Below are 20655 nucleotides of genomic sequence, written 5' to 3' on the forward strand. Positions count from 1 at the left end.
TAACCACATCCCACCTGGCCTATAGCAGAATGTCGGCCGGGCGGAGATTACATTATCCTGACTTACATTATCATATAACGTCCAACAGGATAAGCCGATTGTTCATGCCCGCCGGGGTGCGCAACGGGGCGATCGGTAGTGCGGTGTGTCGCATCTCCGATCTCGGTAAAGAGCCTATGATGTAGGCTCTTTATCATGTGATCAGCTGTAAAACAGGTTTGTATTATCCCGCGCTCCCTAACCCCATGTGTCCTTCACTTCTAACTTGTGTCTGATGGCTGCAACCAAATAATCGTGTTCCCACAACTGCAAACTAAATAAAATCAAAAATGTTGGCTGCGCCTATCCGTGTGCAATCCAGTTAATGTTTTTAAACCAAAACCTTACTTTCAAACCACAAAACTGCTATCAATATTCAGTGACAAACTTTATTGTGTACAATAAAATAAAATAAATCAAATGTGACAGTCCCAAATGACTAGTTCAATTAGTAGTGATTTTCTTCTTTCAAATATTATTCCCTTTAAATGTGTTTCTCATACCCTGCAGTTTTTCCACCTTCACCCTTGTGGATTTCAGTTAATACAATTGTGCGGTGACTCCCACCACCTTTCACCACTGCGCTCACCTCCAGTTTAGACCTGTTTCCAGCTCTAAAATTGCCTTTCCCTGCTGGGGTTAATTCCAGGCTCCTCAGCTGATCTTCTTTCACTCTCCTCTCTTCTCACTGAGCTGGCTTTGTCTGGACTTCCTTTCCTCCATGTCCCCTCAGCATAAAAGATACACTCCCATTGTGTAGTATATAAAGGTTTCTCATTTATTGCAAAATATCCACTTACATTAAAACTTGAGATAGTGCATCTGATGGGGCAGCAGCTTCCGTATGCTCTCATATGTTCACCTAACTGTAGTGATGAGCCTAACACACCCCTGGGGGAATGTTCTAGCGAACATGTGAACTCCATTAAAGTCCATGGGACACGAACATGAAAAATCAAAAGTCCTAATTTTAAAGGCATAAATATTGGGACATCGACACAATTCTAATCTTTTTGGCTCTATGTGCCACCACAATGGATTTGAAATGAAACAAACAAGATGTGCTTTAAGCAGACTTTCAGCTTTAATTTGAGGGTATTTACATCCAAATCAGGGGAAAGGTATAGGAATTACAACAGTTTGTATATGTGCCTCCCACTTTTAAGGGACCAAAAGTAATGGGACAATTGACTGCTCAGCTGTTCCATGGCCAGGTGTGTGTTATTCCCTCATTATCCCATTTACAAGGAGCAGATAAAAGGTCCAGAGTTCATTTCAAGTGTGCTATTTGTATTTGGAATCTGTTGCTGTCAACTCTCAATATGAGATCCAAAGAGCTGTCACTATCACTGAAGCAAGCCATCATTTGGCTGAAAAAACAAAACAAACCCATCAGAGAGATAGCAAAAACATTAGGTGTGGCCAAATCAACTGTTTGGAACATCCTTTAAAAGAAAGAACGCACCGGTGAGCTCAGCAACACCAAAAGACCCGGAAGACCACGGAAAACAACTGTGGTGGATGACCGAAGAATTCTTTCCCTGGTGAAGAAAACACCCTTCACAACAGTTGGCCAGATCAAGAACACCCTCCAGGAGGTAGGTGTATTTGTGTCAAAGTCAACAATCAAGAGAAGACTTCACCAGAGTGGATACAGAGGGTTCACCACAAGATGTAAACCATTGGTGAGCCTCAAAAACAGGAAGGCCAGATTAGAGTTTGCCAAACAACATCTAAAAAAGCCTTCACAGTTCTGGAACAACATCCTATGGACAGATGAGACCAAGGTCAACTTGTACCAGAGTGATGGGAAGAGAAGAGTATGGAGAAGGAAAGGAACTGCTCATGATCCAAAGCATACTACCTGATCAGTGAAGCATGGTGGTGGTAGTGTCATGGCGTGGGCATTTATTGCTGCCAATGGAACTGGTTCTCTTGTATTTATTGATTATGTGACTGCTGACAAAAGCAGCAGGATGAATTCTGAAGTGTTTCGGGCAATATTATCTGCTCATATTCAGCCAAATGCTTCAGAAATCATTGGACGGTGCTTCACAGTACAGATGGACAATGACCCGAAGCATACTGCAAAAGCAACCAAAGAGTTTTTTAAGAGAAAGAAATGGAATGGTATGCAATGGCCAAGTCAATCACCTGACCTGAATCCGATTGAGCATGCATTTCACTTGCTGAAGACAAAACTGAAGGGAAAATGCCCCAAGAACAAGCAGGAACTGAAGAGAGTTGCAGTAGAGGCCTGGCAGAGCATCACCAGGGATGAATGGGGAGAAACCCTGTGAATTCTGTGTGGGTTCCTGCATCGCACCTGAATCACAGATGGTTCACACTGACATTTGCGAACTGCTGCGGGTGTCAATAGAAAGGTAATGACACCCTCAGATTGGTTCGCAGATGGTAGTGTGAACTGTGAAACCCATGCGATCTGATTCCAGCGTGGACCAAAAAAAGGGTCCTGACCCTTTGGTCCGACAGTGATGCAAATTATATTTGCTTTGCACAGATATCGCATGTGATCTGCACAGCAATGAGATGTGAATCACATGTGATGTCTGTGTTCGCACTACTGTGAAGCCAGCCTAAAAAAAAAAAGAAAATAGTTAAAAAAAAATAAAAACAGAATATGTAGCATGTCTTATCTCTCTCCTGCTGCTTCCAATATACAGACTCTCAGGCTCTGATTACATACTGGCTTATCAAACCAATCGCCACGATTCTGGCCGTGATCCAGAATCATTGCAAATCGCGTGACAAATAAAAAAATTAAAAGAAGGTGTATGGCGCTGCCAATGTGCTCTTAATAATAAATAAACGCCTCTGAAAGTGCCAAAGTGCAATAAATATACACTGTGTATCTTCTGGTATTTGATAAATAAATTGGTGACTAGAATGATATAAATAAATAAAGTGATATAAAATTCCAGGTGACTGTATTAAATTAAATATATGTACAGTGAAATGTTATTCAAAAATATCCAAAAGCCATAGTGTAAAACAAAATGTACAAGCCATAGGTTGGTTAAATTAATAACGGGTATATGGTGATAATATGACCTGTCACAAATGAGTGATAGGAGATAAAAAATCAGGAGTGGCGTGTTATAAAAAATAATGAGAATACGTGATAAAAATGAGGTGGTAAAAAAGTGTGATAAAAATTAGGTGTATTGTAAACAGCTATATCAATCCCTAGGTATAGCCGAATAAATAATATAAATATTACAATATAAGCCAATAGTACATTATAAACCAACAGGGCACTATATATAAAACCATCCAAGAGGTATGAAAATTTAAAAAAATTGCAGACAGCAGACAACCACAGGAGAACGTAGCAGCAATAATCAGGATCTCAAATAAATAAATAGTCCATAAATAGTTCACTTTGTTCCTAAAAATCGATATTCCCACATTTATGAATAGTCCATAAGTAATCAGTGCAACAAATATTTAAAAAAAAGTGACTTCAGTGCAGGTGCTTCTATGTATCTCTTTAAGGGTGCCAAAACACAGGTGATCACTCCGTGCTCCCCGCACCCCCAGGACCGCACTCACCAAAATTAATCACCCCTACAGGGGTACCGAGCCTTGGGTATATTATCTCTGGGTCCCCCTCTGGTCTCCCCAGATGGTCCAATGGACATGAGTGCTGTCCTGTAGCCTGCCCGAGTCCTCGTCACACTATCCTTTAGGCCAGGGGTGGGGAACCTACGGTTCGGGGGCCGTATGCGGCCCCCAAAGTCATCTGGTCCGGCCCCCCATGCAGCTGAGTTTGTGTCTCTCAGCTGATCTGTCAGAACGGAGCCGATGCTTCCTGTATAGTTCCTGCTCCGTTCTGACAGTCTGAGTGAGTCACAGGCGGAGTGATATCAAATGCACTCCGCCTGTGATCGATACAGGAAACATTGCCTCTTCCTCCAGCGTGGCGCTGCTACACTTCTCCTAGCCAGCATTTCCCACCAGCAGCACACACAGCAGTACCAGCCAGAGCCAGCAGTACCAGCCAGAGCCAGCAGTACTCACAGCAGTACCAGCAGTACACACAGCAGTACCAGCCAGAACCAGCAGTACCCACAGCAGAACCAGCAGTACTGGCCAGAGCCAGCAGTACCATGCAGAGCCAGCAGTACCAGCCAGAGCCAGCAGTACCAGCCAGAGCCAGCAGTACCCACAGCAATACCAGCCAGCAGTACATGCCAGCAGTACCAGCCTGAGCCAGCAGTACCAGCCAGCAGTACCCACAGCACAGTACCAGCCATAAGTACCAGCCTAAGCCAGCAGTACCCACAGCAGTACCAGCCAGCAGTACCCACAGCAGTACCAGCCAGCAGTACCCACAGCAGTATCAGCCTGAGCCAGCAGTACTCACAGCACAGTACAAGCCAGCAGTACCAGCCTGAGCCAGCAGTACCCACAGCAGTACCAGCCAGCTGTACCCACCAGCAGTACCAGCCAGCTGTACCCACCAGCAGTACCCACCAGCAGTTCTTTCAAAACTTACCACCACAAAAAAGTTGACTGCGCTCCAGACTGACTGATGCAAACCTGGAAAACCAGTTGCGAGTAGCAACATCATCAATACCAGCTAACATCACACACCTCACCAAAGAGAAGCAGTTGCAGCCATCACATTAGTGGTGAGTTAATTAAATGTTTGACCAAATATAACAGGCACATTTTTAAGGTGATAATTTTGTACGGCCCCCGAATGGTTTTATAAATACCCAAATGGCCCTTGGCAGAAAAAAGGTTCCCCACCCCTGCTTTAGGCTATGCTTTTCCACGGGTATGTATGGGGAATAAAGGGCTCACATAGAGTAGTACCGTCTGATAAATCTTATTTTTTAGTTTGTTGCCCCAGCACAGACTGACATTTCTGCACAGAATGCAGGCTTCCCCTGTATGCAGACAACAGGTACACCGGGATTCCTTCACCGTGCAACCATGAACAGGCTGATCCCCGACTAACACAAATCGCGTGACGCCCGTACGATTCCCGTGACTTGCAATGGCACCCCAAATGCAGTACGATTTTGCCGTGATTTATCGCAAATGTACTTTTTTTAGGCGACAGGCCACCCATGAATCTGTTTCCACGATTTTATCACGATTCGTCGAGTGACAATTGCGGCAAAATCGAGCCGTGTTTGGGGTACCATTGCAAGTCACGGGAATCGCACGGGTGTCCCGCGCGCTGTTTTATTTAACCACTTGCCGACCGCCCACAGTATATTTACTGCGGCAGTCAGCCCCGTACAGGCAAAATGACGTAGTACTACGTTGCTAGCCTGAGAGCCTCTAGGGGGCGAGCACGCACCGCCGGAGGCGCGCTTCTGCCCCTGCTCGCTCCCTAACATGTCCGAGCATGTGACTGGCGGACCCGATGTCCCGGTGCAGAGGGAGAAAGGCAGGCGGCTAATATAAACAAAGCCGCCTGTCATTCTCCCTGGTGTAACTGCAGAGATCATACAGTCCTGCTATGTAGGATCGTATGTCTCTGTGGTTACATCACTAGCCACACCCCTTTACAGTTAGAAGCACGCCCCTAGGGACACAATTAACCCCTGCATCACCAATAAAGTTAACCCCTTCCCTGCCAGTGTCATTTTTACAGTAACAGTGCATATGTATAGCACTAATTACTGTAGTAATGTCACTGGTACCCCCAAAATTGTCAAAAATGTTAGTCAAGGTTCAGATCTGTCCGCCGCAATGTCGCAGTCCCGCAAAAAAAATCGCAGATCACCGCCATTACTCGTTAAAAAAACCCAATAAAAATGACAAAAATCTTTCCCTTAGTTAGTAAACGCAATAACTTTTGCGCAAACCAATCAAAATACGCTTTTTGCGATTTTTTTTACCAAACATATGTAGCAGAAAACAAATTGGCCTAAAATGTTAATAAATTTTGATTTTTACATTTTTTTGGGGGGAATTTCATATAAAAAAATGTGAAAAATATTGTTATTTTTTCAAAATTGTCGCTCTTTTTTTGTTTATAGCGCAAAAAGTAAAAATTGCACAGGTGATCAAATACCACCAAAAAAAAGCTCTGTTTGTGGGAAAAAAAGGACGTCAATTTCATATGGGTACAACGTCGCACGACCGCGCAATTGTCCGTTAAAAAGTCACGCAGTGCCGAATCGCAAAATAGGGCCTGGTCTTTGGGCAGCCAAATCCTCCGGGGCTTAAGTGGTTAAATATGCCTATTCACTCTGGAAAGAGGTGGATCCAAGCGGAAGATAGCTGGATCTTTATTTTTACATTTTCTTTTCTTTTGTATTTCTCACTTTGGCAATATTTTGTACAATGCATGTTTATTCAATAATGTGGTTACTTTTTGGTTACTATGTCACAAATATTTTATGATACATCGATGCACGATTGATGAACGTCTTTTTTCATGTTTTTTGTCACATATGATATGAGCATATTATAATATACATTTAAATATTCACTAGAACAGCGCACCATTTCATAGATTTTATAGTTGCATTTTTTCCAAGACTCAGAGAGCTTGATGTAATGGTAGCAGCAGTTCACTAGCACTTATAGTCAAACGTCTTATATAAGCCAGCACCATATATATATATATATATATATATATATATACAGTGCTCAGCATAAATGAGTACACCCCTTTTGAAAAGTAAGAATTGAATCAATATCTCAATGTTGACATAGCTGAATATTATAGAACATTTGTTTAGCTCATTAAATGAAAGTAAGGTTAATAAAATAACTTAGATAACAAAAGCTTCAGTTTTACTCAAATTAGTTGATGCAAAAATGAATACAACCCACAACAAAAACTACTACATCTAGTATTTTGTATGACCTCCATAACTTGCAAGGACAGCACCAAGTCTTCTAGGCATGGAATAAACAAGATGGTGACATATTGCAACATCTATCTTTTTCCATTCTTCAAGAATTACCTCTTTAAGAGCCTGGATGCTGGATGGAAAGTCATGCTCAACTTGTCTCTTCAGAATTCCTCATAGGTGTTTAACTGAGTTCAGAATAGAAGACATACTTAGCCACTGAACCACTTTTACCCTGTGCTTCTTCAGAAATGCAACATTGGCCTTATATGTGTGTTTTGGATCATTGTCATGTTGGAAAAGTGCACGACGACCAAGGGCATGGAGTGATGGTAGCATCTTCTCTTTCAATATAGAGCAGTACATCTCTGAATTCATGATACCATTAATGAAATGAAGCTCTCCGACACCAGCAGCACTCATGCAGCCCTACAGAAGGACACTGCCACCACCATGTTTCACTGTAGGCACCATGCATTTTTGCACACTTTTTAATCCTCACCTTTGCAACACAATAAAGTTTTGAAGCTATCACTTCCCAAAACAGTTATCTTGGTATCATCACTCCAGAGTCCCAGTAGTCTTCTTCTTTTTCAGCATGGGTCCTGGCAATTATAGGTGGGCTTTTTTGTGTATGGGCTTCCTTCCTTCCTGGATAATATCCATGCATGCCGTATGGTGTCAATCACCGCAGTTTGGCTTTATACTTCTTTAGCTAACTGCAGTTAACTTGCATCGCACATTTTTTCAACCCTTCTCATTAGAAGATGCTCCTGTCAGGGTGTTAACTTCTGTGGATGGCCTGGATGTTTCTGTGAGATGGTTGCAGTTCCATCTTTGTTAAATTTTTATTTCACTTTTGCTACAGTGTTCTGACTGTTAAAAAAAAAAAGCTTTTCTGATCTACATGTAGCCTTCACCTTTCTTGTGTAAAGAAATCATTTTCTTTCTCAGGCCTTGTGATATTTCTCTTCCATGTGGTGCCATTGCTGACAGTATGAAATGGGAAGGGGTTTTGTTTGTTGGGTAACACCGTTTTATAATCAACTGTCTGCTGGACTTTGTTGTCCTAAGACTTTCTTTGGGGTGTATTCATTTTTGCAACATGGTCTTGAATAAACTTGTTAGTAAAAATACATTTTTGTGTGTGCAAATTAACAAATGTTGGTTGCAATCAATGGCCCGCATCTGCGGGAGCATTTTGTAGTATAGTGTCCCTTAGAAAATGTTGATTCCTGAAAGAAAAGTAAATGTTTTTTGACATATCTGTTGGGGTGTACTAGTTTATGCTGAGCACTACATATATATATATATATATATATATATATATATATATAATATATGTGTCACAAGTACAGTATATTATATGTTATTCCTTTTCTAAATGGTGTAAGAATATTTTTATTATTAATTGGGAATTGTGTGTCATTAGATGTTATTTTTGTAGAATGCAGAACATTAGTTGAACCACTAGATGTCCTCAATAAATTGGAAAAATGGTCCTGAGTCATTGATCGTTCTATGTAAAGTCATTTTATAAAGTATGCACATCGTAAATGATTTAAAAGGAAAAATTCTGTGAAAGTGCACTTTAGTCACATTAGATAACTCTGTGTAAATGTTCCACTACATACTGTATAGTAGTCATCGATAACAGGACAAGAGTTATACTTGAGCTTAGGTTGCTATAGTCAATCTTTCTGTACTAAAGCCTATTAAAGGGTTTTGTAACCCCAAACTATTGCCTTGCTGTCAGCTCCTCTCTTTTAATCTCCTATCCTGCATTGTATAACTGTTTGTATGAAACAATTCTTCTAAATACCTTTTTGAGAAGTATCTTTAGGTCTGTCACGTGACTCCTGGCCACTGTAATACTACAAAGGTGTAATGTATATCAGCGCAACTAAATAAATAAAGTATTTAAGTATCAAAAAAATTCTGTGGTTGCAATATCAAAGTGGTGAATCACTACACATAAAATCAATAAATATATAAAGTGATATCGCGCTACAATAAAGTGCTAATAACAAAAAATTGCTGTTCTATTCGAACAGCAAAAAATGCTGTGCAGTGCAAATAACAAAAGTTGCTGTGCTGTGCAAAGGTGCAATAATTAAAAGGGTTGAAGAAATTACTGAAAATATCAACAAATCAATCAACATAAAACATATATGTCCATATGACTCCTTAGCATGAACACTAAAATAACATGTCAAAATCAGCTTAATCACATCAATTGAAAAGATAAATCAAAAGTGCAGGGTGCTAGTCCATTAAAGTGATTTCAAGTGAATAAACAGTCTCTAAAGTGCCAAAATAAGTGCAGCTACAGCAATGGATCATTCAGGTGCTCACGATCCCACCACCAGTGATGGATGGCCTCTCACCTTATAATTTGACCAGTGTTTCACCACTAGGTCAAAAACAGCTTTATAGTATCCCCAGACAAATGGGTAGACTCGATCCTCTCATTAGGTCCTGAGTGCTCCCTGGTTGCTACACAGATAATTAGGGTGGCTCCGTCCTCACTGTATTTCCCGTGTCTCCGTCATAAAACGGGAATAAATGGAAAACAAATCTAGTGCTCTCTGTATATAAGGTATTTATTAAATAATCCAAATATTAAAACTCAGCGCGATATCACTTTTTATATTTACTACAATTCAAGGCTACAGCAGGAGGAGCCAAGCTCTCCCTCTGACGTCAGCTGGGAGTCACAAGACCGCTGAGCTGGCCACTCGGCTCCTCCTGCTGTAGCCCTGGATTGTATTACAGTGGCTGGGAGTCACGTGACAGACCTAAAGACACTTCTCAAAAAGGTATTTAGAGACATTGTTTCTTACAAGCAGTTATAGAGTGCAGGATAGTAGCTTAACCGAGAGGGGCTGGCAGTGACATCTGACTGGTTTATTACCAGTAGCGAGGGGTGGAGACAGAGATACAGGCATATGGAGCTGACAGGCAGAGAGGGGAGTGGGAGAGCAGAGAGGAGAGTGATGACGGAGGCACACAGGCTGACCACTGTGGTCAGGGCTCATTAGCCATGATTATCATGGTCAGCAGAGAGAGGGGTACACGGGAAGTGTTTTTTTTACAGTTTCCAGAGGGGCACTTTAGACAGCACAAGCAATGTGCTGTTTAACCTGCTATAAGGAAACAGGTTCTCTCTTTTTTTTTTTTTTTTTGGGTAACAAACACTTTAAGTGCTTAATGTAATTGTTCCATTTAAAATTCGTATTAAACCCAAAAGCAAAATGTTAAGTACATTACAACTTACTATTTCTTAGATGTGATAACTGCATCTGTTTTCATTTTTTGGCTTTCTTCTATTTTCTCCTGGTGATCCAGCCAGCAAGTCTTTTGTTTTTCAAAATAAAAAGCTCTCCAGCAGAATGTATCAGTTACAGAGATAAGACAAACCATTTAACACTGACAGGGGTGCCTAAAATGATCAGCCTTTTTTAAAATGTATGTAAAACCTTTATCCTAAAAGGAAAAAAACGGTTTGCTGTAACTGCTTTGAAAGTGTTAGCTAGAGTTTGGGTTCAGTTTGTTAGGTTATCTAAAACTGCTAATATATCTAACACTCCCCTCCCCCCCAGACTGAAAATGATGCCTGCTGTACCCCTGTGCTCATTCATCTACATTGGGGGCACTCTAATACTGGAGGTGTGTTACTGGCCAGATCACTAGGTGAAAACAGAGGGGAAAAAAGCCCAAGAAATGAAAACTGATGCAGGCATCACATCTAATGGTTAGTAAGCTACAATATATTCCATTTTTGGTTTGGGGTTTACATGAGAAGTATGACCAAAGAATGTTTAGCCATACTTCTATTGTGGGTCACTGCAGTGCACTTACTTTTGCTCTCCTGTGACCCAGAGTCAGCCTATAGCAGGTAATACTACTGTCAGCTGATGTCACAGAGCCATTTAGGCTTTGGAAGGATCCTGACCACATTATCGGGATCCACCCAGCTGCCTGATTGATAGCTTACTCCGGCTCTCAGCGAGCAGCTAAGAGCCAAAGTCAGCTGCACCCACCCCCTCTCCATCCTATTACTCCAGGGAGCACTGGAGGAGCAGAGCAGAGAGCAGTGACTGACAATCACTGCTTTCCCCTCTGAGCAGACCAAGAACTGAATGATCAACGGTCATGTGATTGCTCATTTCTTGGTCTTAGTGCCAATGTGGGTCAGCTACAGTGTTACACTGATGCTGCAGCATTTGGGTAAGTATGAATGATTGTTTTTTTTAATAAACCCATATATCTCCTTTAAGAATATTGTCAGATCCTAAATTATAAATCACACTTGCAGTGGGGCTCCCCTGCACTGTAAGAGTTAAGTGCTAGTGTTGTTCAAGGAGGAACATCAACAGCAGTTTTACTTACCTTTTCCCTCATTCCACTGGCAACCAGCACTCTCCTCTTCTCTCCAATGCTCCTGGTTTTGGGTGGGCCCTTAGTGTCCTCACTTATAATGCAGGACTTCTGGTCCTGCATTGTATGGGATAAAGTCAGAGTGCCTGTGGCTTATGGAACAATGAAAAGAAGAGGCTTTGGGGGACCAAAAAATCCACACTACTGTATTTACCATTAAAAATTGGACCTTTACTCCAGTCAAGTGACTGCCAACCAGAAATAATGTGATCAGTTTCCTGCAGGCACGATCAAGCTTTTCCTTAGATTCCTTATCCACACTGATCAGACTGTAACATTGCAAGTTTATAGCAAAAAGAGAGTCTGTGCTAGGTATTTGAGACCACAACCAGGAACTGGACAGGTACATGGATTTACATGATTAGGTCTTTCCAAGCCAGCTGTGCTTTACTTCTAATAATTGCTCTGAACCATATTATTATACAGGTCTCTATGTGTCTGGGTAAATTGCTTTTTGCAGCTGTGGTCATTTAGCTAGGGCTACTGCTATCTAACCATGTGTTATGTCTTTTGATAATGTTATAATTATGGTATATCCTTTTCTGTGCAAGAGAAGAACAATCTGTTAAGCCAAGTAAGTCTGAGGGATAATTGGAGAACAACAACCTTCGTTCTGGATGTTCAGAGGCTTCTTGAGATGCTGGTTACTTAGAATAGTAGCAAATAGTATTACTTAGTTAAAGAGAATGGTACAACTGTACTGGGCAGAAGTAATTATTATCTCACTTTTTGCAGAATTATATGGTGATGGCATCATTTTCACTAGGTGTAAAAGGAAAAACCCCCAAGGGACTGTTGCTGAAGAAATGCCTTTCCTACTAAGTATTAAAAGGTTACTTAAGACATTACTGGCATAGAAGATGACCTACTGGTACTGTTAAGTTGAAAACAAGAGCCAAATGGTACTTGTATTTTTCTGTTGGAGAATTATAAGGTAATGCAACATCCTACGGCAGTCAAAAGAGGGAAGTGCACTGCAGAGCCCTGGTAGAGATTTTAAGAGATTTCTTTAGGCACCTCTCACTATGTGGCAACAGCCAGTGGTACAAAGCTATAAAACCTTGGAATTTACTATAACCTTATATATTCTCATGTGCCTCATATGAAAAATAATGTACAACCCTCTGTGAAAAACTGTAACAGACTATTAAATCCACTCCTACCAAATACACCATTGCAGAAATCAGTGGTTCTACATTTTAGAGGACACCTACAGTGATGCCTTCTCAAGCCTTCTGTGGGATTTAGCTTGCTATTAGTGTTGAAATAAGACTTTTACTTTGCAAATAATGTGTATCTCTAGTCAAAACCTTTTTTTTTGGTTTTGGAAGTAGTTAAAGTTTTTTTCAAGTTCTTTGTTGCTGTGTCCCCATTGGAAAGATCTGCTGCTTTTTTGTAATGTTGACCATTGTTACTGAGAAAGAAATTTTCTAAAATTTTAGAGTTGTCCCCAGAACAAGAGGTAAGAAGAAATCTTCTAATGGGGACACCAGTTATGGGGGAAACTGTCTAGGGGGAACTTGTCCCACTTTGGAATATTTTCTCAAACTTTCTGTTGTGTCTTTGGGAAGCGAAGGGAAATTTCCCTAATAGTACGCAGACAGGAAAAAAGGACCTAGCAGAGGGTTTTAACTGTTACTACTCTATCCAAAAAAAAAAAAAAATGTTACCTATATCTACACTTCAGCTTTTAAACGCTAGTGCTGAAGAGACGAAAGCAACAAGCCCTGATTAGGAGGTAAATCAAGAAACAAGAAATGTATCTGAGAAATTTCTATTTCCAAGACATTTCGCCTACCTTATTATTTGCTGACATCCCTAGATGTCCTAATAACCTTTGAGTATAAGTGGTGGACTAAAAGAGAAATATGAACTTCGAAAAAAAAAAAAAAAAACATTTTTACTCACCTAGGTTGTCGGCTATGCAGTGAGAACTGAGTTATCAAACACTGCAGATCGCTCAGTTCTCCCCTCTGCTATGAGTAGAGAGCCATGACTTTCAGTCACCCCTCTAGCGCTTGCTGGAGCACTGAGCCGGAGGGAGTGACTGGCTCAGGCACTCAGCAGAATGCCAGCCCAGCATCTGGGTGGATCCTAACCATATGGTCAGGATCTTTCTTGAGCCTGGATCGGCTGAGTTACCTCAGCTGAAAGCCAAGGTTAATTTAGATGATGAAAACATTTTGGGCATCATTTTTTGTCAGCAGTATGTTTCCAGTGACGAAAACTATACGAAAACCAATTTGAATTTTGGTCAATGACGAAAACTATGATGAAAATCAATTCCAATTTTCATCAACGCATGAAAATGGAACAAAAATGTGAGGGAGGGACGTTTACCCACGTGAACGTACTCAATATTCTTGTAACGAAACTTGGTTTTATTTATAAAAACACTATATAATGGCTAAATCTGTGTCTGTAGTTTGTTCAAACCTTACTACCATAAATAATACCATGTTATTATGCATTGCAATTTAAATAAACATTTCGATTTTAGTCAACTAAAATGATTTTAGTCAACTAAAATGTACTGGAGATTTTAGTCGACTAAAATACGACTAAAACTAAAACAATTCAAATGGCTAAAATATGACTAAAACTAAAATGGCATTTTAGTCAAAAGACTTTGACTAAAACTAAATTTAAATTTAACGTCAAAATTAAGACTGCTGACAGCGGGCGTTATCTCGCCGTCGGCTGAAAAAGGATCACAGGAGTGCAGAACGAACTGCAGTCCTGTGTCCTACAGGAATATAGTCAAAAAAACTTTTGCTATACCTCTCCTTTTATTTACTTCAGCCTTATGTTTCCTCAGAAAATGTTTAAATATTTTTTTTGAGAACATGAAGAATACAATCTTGAAGATATGTAATATCATATCATCCATACTAAAGCCACCCCCCAAATCCCCACAACAGGTAATCCTCCTATTCCAAAACAATTAGCTCCCAATCATGTGCTTAATAAGATTAGAATAAATACTTTTTATTATCATTGTATTCAATACAACAACATTTTACATGGTAACTCTCTGATAGCAGCAATAAATACATGCATATATTTATAATAAGGTGCATTCATTTTTTGGGGAATTTGTAAATGATGGAGTAATGGATGTTTGCAGATGCTGCTAGCCCTTTTCTTTTGTTGGCCAGCATACAGTTTCCAGGTTTGGTATGTCAGTACCAATAATTTGTTGTGACTCTTAAACAAGCGAGTACTGAACAAAAATGAAAAGCTATATTAGTAAAAATAAAGTTTGAAGTATCACTAATAAAGTGCATACAATGATCTCAAATATACAAAAATGTGTAATAAATTACAGTCCACTGGATCTTGAGAAAGACTCAAGATCCATCAATATCAGGGAAAGTGTGTTCATACAGTATGCTGAAAAATCCTTTTGAAGTTTATTCAAAATTCTAGTGTCCATATAGGAGCTTCTCCACACTGCAAGGACACTTGTATGTCATTTCGGTCCACGGGACTTTCACTGACCTGTATATGACCAAAACTTACATATGTTACCTGGGAAAACCGTCGCCAGGTCTTTACCATCTTACACCCTTCAGGACACATCCCACCATCACTCAGTAAGATGAAATGGAGCAGCACAGTGTAAAACCGTAATACATTTGTTAAAAACATCAGTGCCAAAATTTGCAAGTGAAGTGCACAATACTTGTGCCCAAATAAAGTACTCAATCAGGAGTTGCTGAGAAAGAAATTGCCAAAAAAAAAAATGGTCTTTGCGCACATAAGCTTTTAGCTTAGCTCCTAGACCAGCTCTCTGACTGGTGTGTGCATTTGGTGTTCAGGGTGTGCCTAAGCACTCCCTAATCACCTTGTGCGCATTAGCATAATTGATCGGTGTGCAGGTGGGAAGATGGTAAAGATCTCCCTCTTACTGGCTCTGCCATAAGAGAAGTGATTACGCACTCCTCTTTCACTGTGCTGGCAGAGAGATCAATGTGTCTGGGACATATACTGTACGTATACTGTATATAGACACACACATGCATGGGGCGGACGATGCGCTGATGTCATTGTGGTTTACGGGTCCCGGAAGTGCGGGCGTTTTACCTAGAGGCTGGCCGGCAGGAGACCTTTTACGCGCTAATACATTTTTTAACGTAAGTATATTTTATTGCTTTGGAATAAATAAATGCTGTATTTACACTATGTGGAGCATCCTTCTTTCTTTGAGCCCTTCTATATGGATGTCGCTATTGGATGCCTAACTCTACAGTCCAGTTGGAACATATACAGGAATATCACTACAAGGATTCCAAAAACAGTATCTCTTCTGTGCTCAAGTGGTGTGCAAGAAGGTAATTGATCTAAATGGTCTTGTTAGCACAAAACTAGGTGGTCTTACTGCCCCCTCAGGACCAGGGGTATCCAAAAACCCAGAAAAACAAAAACAGGAGAAGGGCGCACCGACCTTGTGCATTACCACTATAAAAGTTTATTAAAATTGAAATAGATAGCAACCATTATACTCACATACATAAGATGTATACATGCATGTAGGAAATAAGAACCAATCGCCACTGAATGGCGATTTTGGCTCTGAGGAAGAGGATTCTCCCTCGAAACGCGTAAGCCAGGTCATTGTGGATGCCATCACGCCATTCAGCAGTATAGAAGTGTCCAGGAGTTGATTGGGTTTTATTTCCTACATGCATGTGTACATCTTATGTTTCTGAGTATAATGGTTGCTATCTATTTGGATTTTAATAAACTTTTATAGTGGTAATGCGCAAGGTTGGTGCGACATTCTCTTGTTGTTGTATATCACTACAAAGCCCTGGTGGGATAATCAGCCATAAGGCGATACTGACCTCCTGTGATAAGAGGTCCAGTAATGCTGGTAAGCAGGCATTAGTATTGCTTCAACGGTGGTGGTGTGTTTACGGTGGATATCCATAATTGGTGGTGGATGGTGACATTTGTTACCTTTGATAGTGAATCACTTGTGGACTAATTGAGATCGTATCTACTAGTATTATTTATATGGGACGTTGTCACAACCTATATTTTCTTATATTCCTTCCTTTTAAACGTATGTAATATAAATTTTTAGCGCTACTCTGTTCTATACAAACACGCATGTATGTTTGAGCTTTGGGGTGCACACCCTAATTCAATAGGCTGTGCACACCTCTGCTGGTGAAATGGTAATAATTCCAGTGGGCTCCACTGAGAGTAGGATTGCCGATGGACTAAAGTTCAGGATTTTTTGGACTGTGACTCTCATATATTTCTCTGATACACAGCAATTCCTCATGTCTGCAACAATTCAGGTCATAGTTGCCTACTTTCAATAGCACCAAGCCGTTGCACCTGCATTCTGCCCCCACGCCATGTGATTGACAGCCAAATACGGTGAGCACATGACCAGCAAGTCCATGTAACCCCTACTAAGTTAATAACTTTTAAAGGGGCAACTTCCACCCCTTGAAAAGGGTTAGTGTAAAGATAACCACATATTTTTGTTTTTTCATAACATGATGGAAATATTAAACAAACCTAATTTTTGAGTATATGAATTGCCATGTTTTTGGTCACCTTTTGTAGTCTTAAACACAGCAATTTTCAGGCTCTTGCAACCACTTTAAACTAGCTTTGGTTTACAAAAACAATAACATAGATCATGTCGACAAACCACAAATTGTTTCTGTTGCATTCTATTTGGTTGAAACAGTCAAAAGTGTTGCTTGCAGGTTGCCCTTGCTCTGTAATTTTTGTGTTCCAAAGCTGTATGAAAATGCCTGAAAATTTGGACTGCCTTAATACAACAAACCTCAATGCACAGGAACATGTAAATGCATGTCCAAATGCAATAGATAGTTTGAATGGGCCCTAAATATAGGTTTGCCTTTATTCCCTGTCATTTTACTGCTAATTACCTCTTCACACTGTAGCACAATACTGTCCTCCGATCTACTTCTTCCCTCCTAATGTCTTTCATTGTAGGAACATACAGTACATGGTGAATGAAAAGTAAGTATGATAAAAGTATGTAAGGATCTTGCCTTAAGTTGAAGTATCCCTAGTCTAAATTTAGCAGAGTGCAGAGATAAAATGTTTTGGGTTGTGAACATTTATTCTGCCCTGGCCAAGGGTTTATGCCAGTGATGTGAGATGAAGAAGAGGATATGTATTTGGGGAGGCCTTTAAGAAGGGTTCATGACTCCCAGACTTTACCTGGTGACGATGTGAGCAGTAGGGTGCAGTCCTTTCCAGGTTGCTGCCTGGAGAAAATGTAGCTTCAGAGCTGTCCAGTCTTTGCTACCAAGCCTTTTGTGCAATAGATAGGTGCTCTAGATGTGAACAGTGTATGTTAAACCAAAAGGAAAAGCACTGTATGCAAAATGCCTAATAAATAAAATTACATACACAGGTATGATATGGTGCACAAAGTGGACAAAAACGTGCGATAAAAAATATTCAGTCCAAATAAAGTCCAAAATGAAAAACAAGCTGTGGTCTTCTTAAAAGTGAACAGAAGTGAAGAGCAGGACGTGCAAACACCATATCCCTCTTGGCAACCTCGTATAAAGAAAAGAGAGGTATTGCCCTTACCAACTCAACATGATAAAACACTTGAAAAGATGACACCAGCCAGTGTGATAGATAAGAAATCCCAACCTTTCACTCTTCCACCCGATGTGTGGTATATAAAAACTCTTACCAAAGGCAAGTATTTCACAAGTCAGATGGTGAGTGATAGTATTCTCCAAACTATCAGGCAGATTATCCAGACTGTCAGGCAGTGAACTTTCTAGCAGATCCTGTTCAGACTCCTGTTGCCGTGGGGAGGTTAATCTCTTTCCTGTACCCATCGTACTCAGTCACAGATAATACCTGCAAATGAAGCCCGCCTCCAGGTGGCCATATTGCATTTTAATTTAAAATGACAGCGGCTTGGTCTGTCAACTTTCCAAAAAGGGGCCATTCGTTCCTCGTTTCTTGAGACCTTGTGTAACTGAGAAGGAATATCTGTGTGTTTGGATGTACCAAGCCTTTTGCCTGGAGGAGAAAACCAGAATCAATCAAGTGTTTCTTCTCCTAGCTTGCCATCTACTTCCAGAATGTCCTAAACTAGTTTGTGTCTGAGACTTGAAGTACCCTAGCCTGTGTATTGGCATCTAAAAGATAGCTGCCTTCCTAGGTCTACAGAATCTACGCTGGGCTGTGGCAGAAGCCAAAATATCCCTAAAGCTGACCAATGGCAGAGGTCAAAAAGCTACTGGAGGATAGTAGCCCATCTAGGCCCAAAGAGTTCCCTGAGAAGTTTACTCAATGGACGGAATTTTTGCTTGTTTTAGGTACCCTATACCCCTAACCTTTTCTCCCCAAGACAAATGGGCCAATTTATTGCAAATAAAGTTTTGAAGGATTCTGAAGTCTGTTTGTTGTTGTTGGTAAGTCGGCAATTACCCATGTGCAGCTACATGGCAGGCCATTACTAGGAAGGCTAGGGGAGTCTCCAAAAACCCAGTAGCTCTTAACAGGTTATTGCTACAAATACATAAATAAAATATAGAGGATAAAAATATAAAGGGAGAAGAAACTCATGCTATTCAGAGTCACATTTTTTTCCAGCTAGCTGTGGTTTGGTATGACTAACTATGTACGATGTCTTCTATTTGTAGCTGTCACACAAGAATACATTATCCTTCTACATGTGCATTAAATAGAAGAACATGGAAGTTGTCATAAATTACTACTATGTACATTTTATTCAAAAAATGAAATATTTAAAGGCTCACATGATGATTTATAGGAGCACTGGCATGAAAAAGGTTTGGTGTAGGAGGAAAGCATGATAGTATGGCCTCTTTCAGGAAGTGTTTGTACTTGGTGTTTCTATGGAAACACATCACGTTATTTACAGTGTGTAGAAGCATGTGCACTGCATAACAGAATATAGTATATGAGCCAATTCATAAGTTTACATTTGAAAATCAAGGATCCAGTTTGACTTTTATTATTACCATTACAAGATGTGCCAAAATTGCCCCAGAAATACTACATTAACACTGTTAAACACATTTCAGTTTAACATTGAGGTGTGTACAAACTTCACGGTTATGTTTTAAAGTATATGTATTAATCTAGCTTTTTATAGAGCTATTACTCCTTTTAAAAGGAAATTACAGTGATTTGAACAGGTACACATTTTGAATTTGTATTGCAAAGTTTAAATGAAAAAAACATTTTGATATATTTTTTACATTGTATATGATTGCAGGTTTATGCTTTTTTATTTGATTTTACTTAATGGTTCATGGGTTCTTTCTCCAACTTTGTATAAAGTGTGTTTAGTATGCCTGGTAAACACCTGCTGAGATAAACCACATAGAGAGTTTATCGTTTTAAATCAGTTTGAGCAGAGAGTCTTGGCACCTCAGTATGCTCTTTAATTTACAGTATACAGTAGGAGTTGAATTCCTTTTAAGACAGGGCATGTCTTATGGTAATTGGATGCCCTCATGACAAACTGCCTAGTGACCTCCCATTCTGTACCTTGTCAAGTAAGGCTGCTTAAGTCTGTAAAGAAAGTGAATACTGGTATTAGAATTAGTAGATTAGTGTATTTGACCCCCTTTCTTAACTAGGGTTCCTCTAAAGGTTGCTATTGGTTCCTTGAGCAGTTATCAATTTCTGCCTCTCAGATAATTTGGCATTCTTTCCATTAAGCACCAATGTAAGGGACATTTTTCCCACTGACCAAAAGAAACATTCCTCCCTGTGACCACTGAGAGAAGGTTCGCTTGGCAGAAGTGTGAGAAAGTCCTTTTTCCACTGACTGCCAATATAAGATGGCCCTTCTTCATTGACCACCAATGTAAGGGGGCACTTCACTGACCCCAACAAATAAAAGGGAGACTACAATTTTCACCAACTGCATCTGTTTTCTGGTCATTATTATCATTTTTTCATTTCATTGTTACTACTGAAAATAATTGTGTCATATAGAACAGCACTTGGTGTCAAATACATAAAGTATGCAACATTCAATAATATTTTATATATTCTCATATATCAAATTACCATTCATTATAATTTATGGTGAATAGTAGATATAGTAATTATTAGCAGTGGTCTTCTAAAAGTTATTTCAAGGGTTTTTCGTAAAGTTTAAGAAAGACCGTTATTAAAGTAAACTTGGATAAAAATAAAGAAAGGCCCAGTGTCCAGTAAAATGCAACTTCTAAAGTATGATTCATAGAAGTTTATTAAAAAGTAGAAATACGTGGGGGGGGGAGGGGTGCATGGCTGGAGCACGTGGAAGATGGCTGCCTAGCAGTCGAGCTCCTCA

This window comes from Pelophylax lessonae, assembly GCF_965119305.1.
Source record: "Pelophylax lessonae genome assembly, chromosome: 1".
NCBI classification, from domain to species: domain Eukaryota; kingdom Metazoa; phylum Chordata; class Amphibia; order Anura; family Ranidae; genus Pelophylax; species Pelophylax lessonae.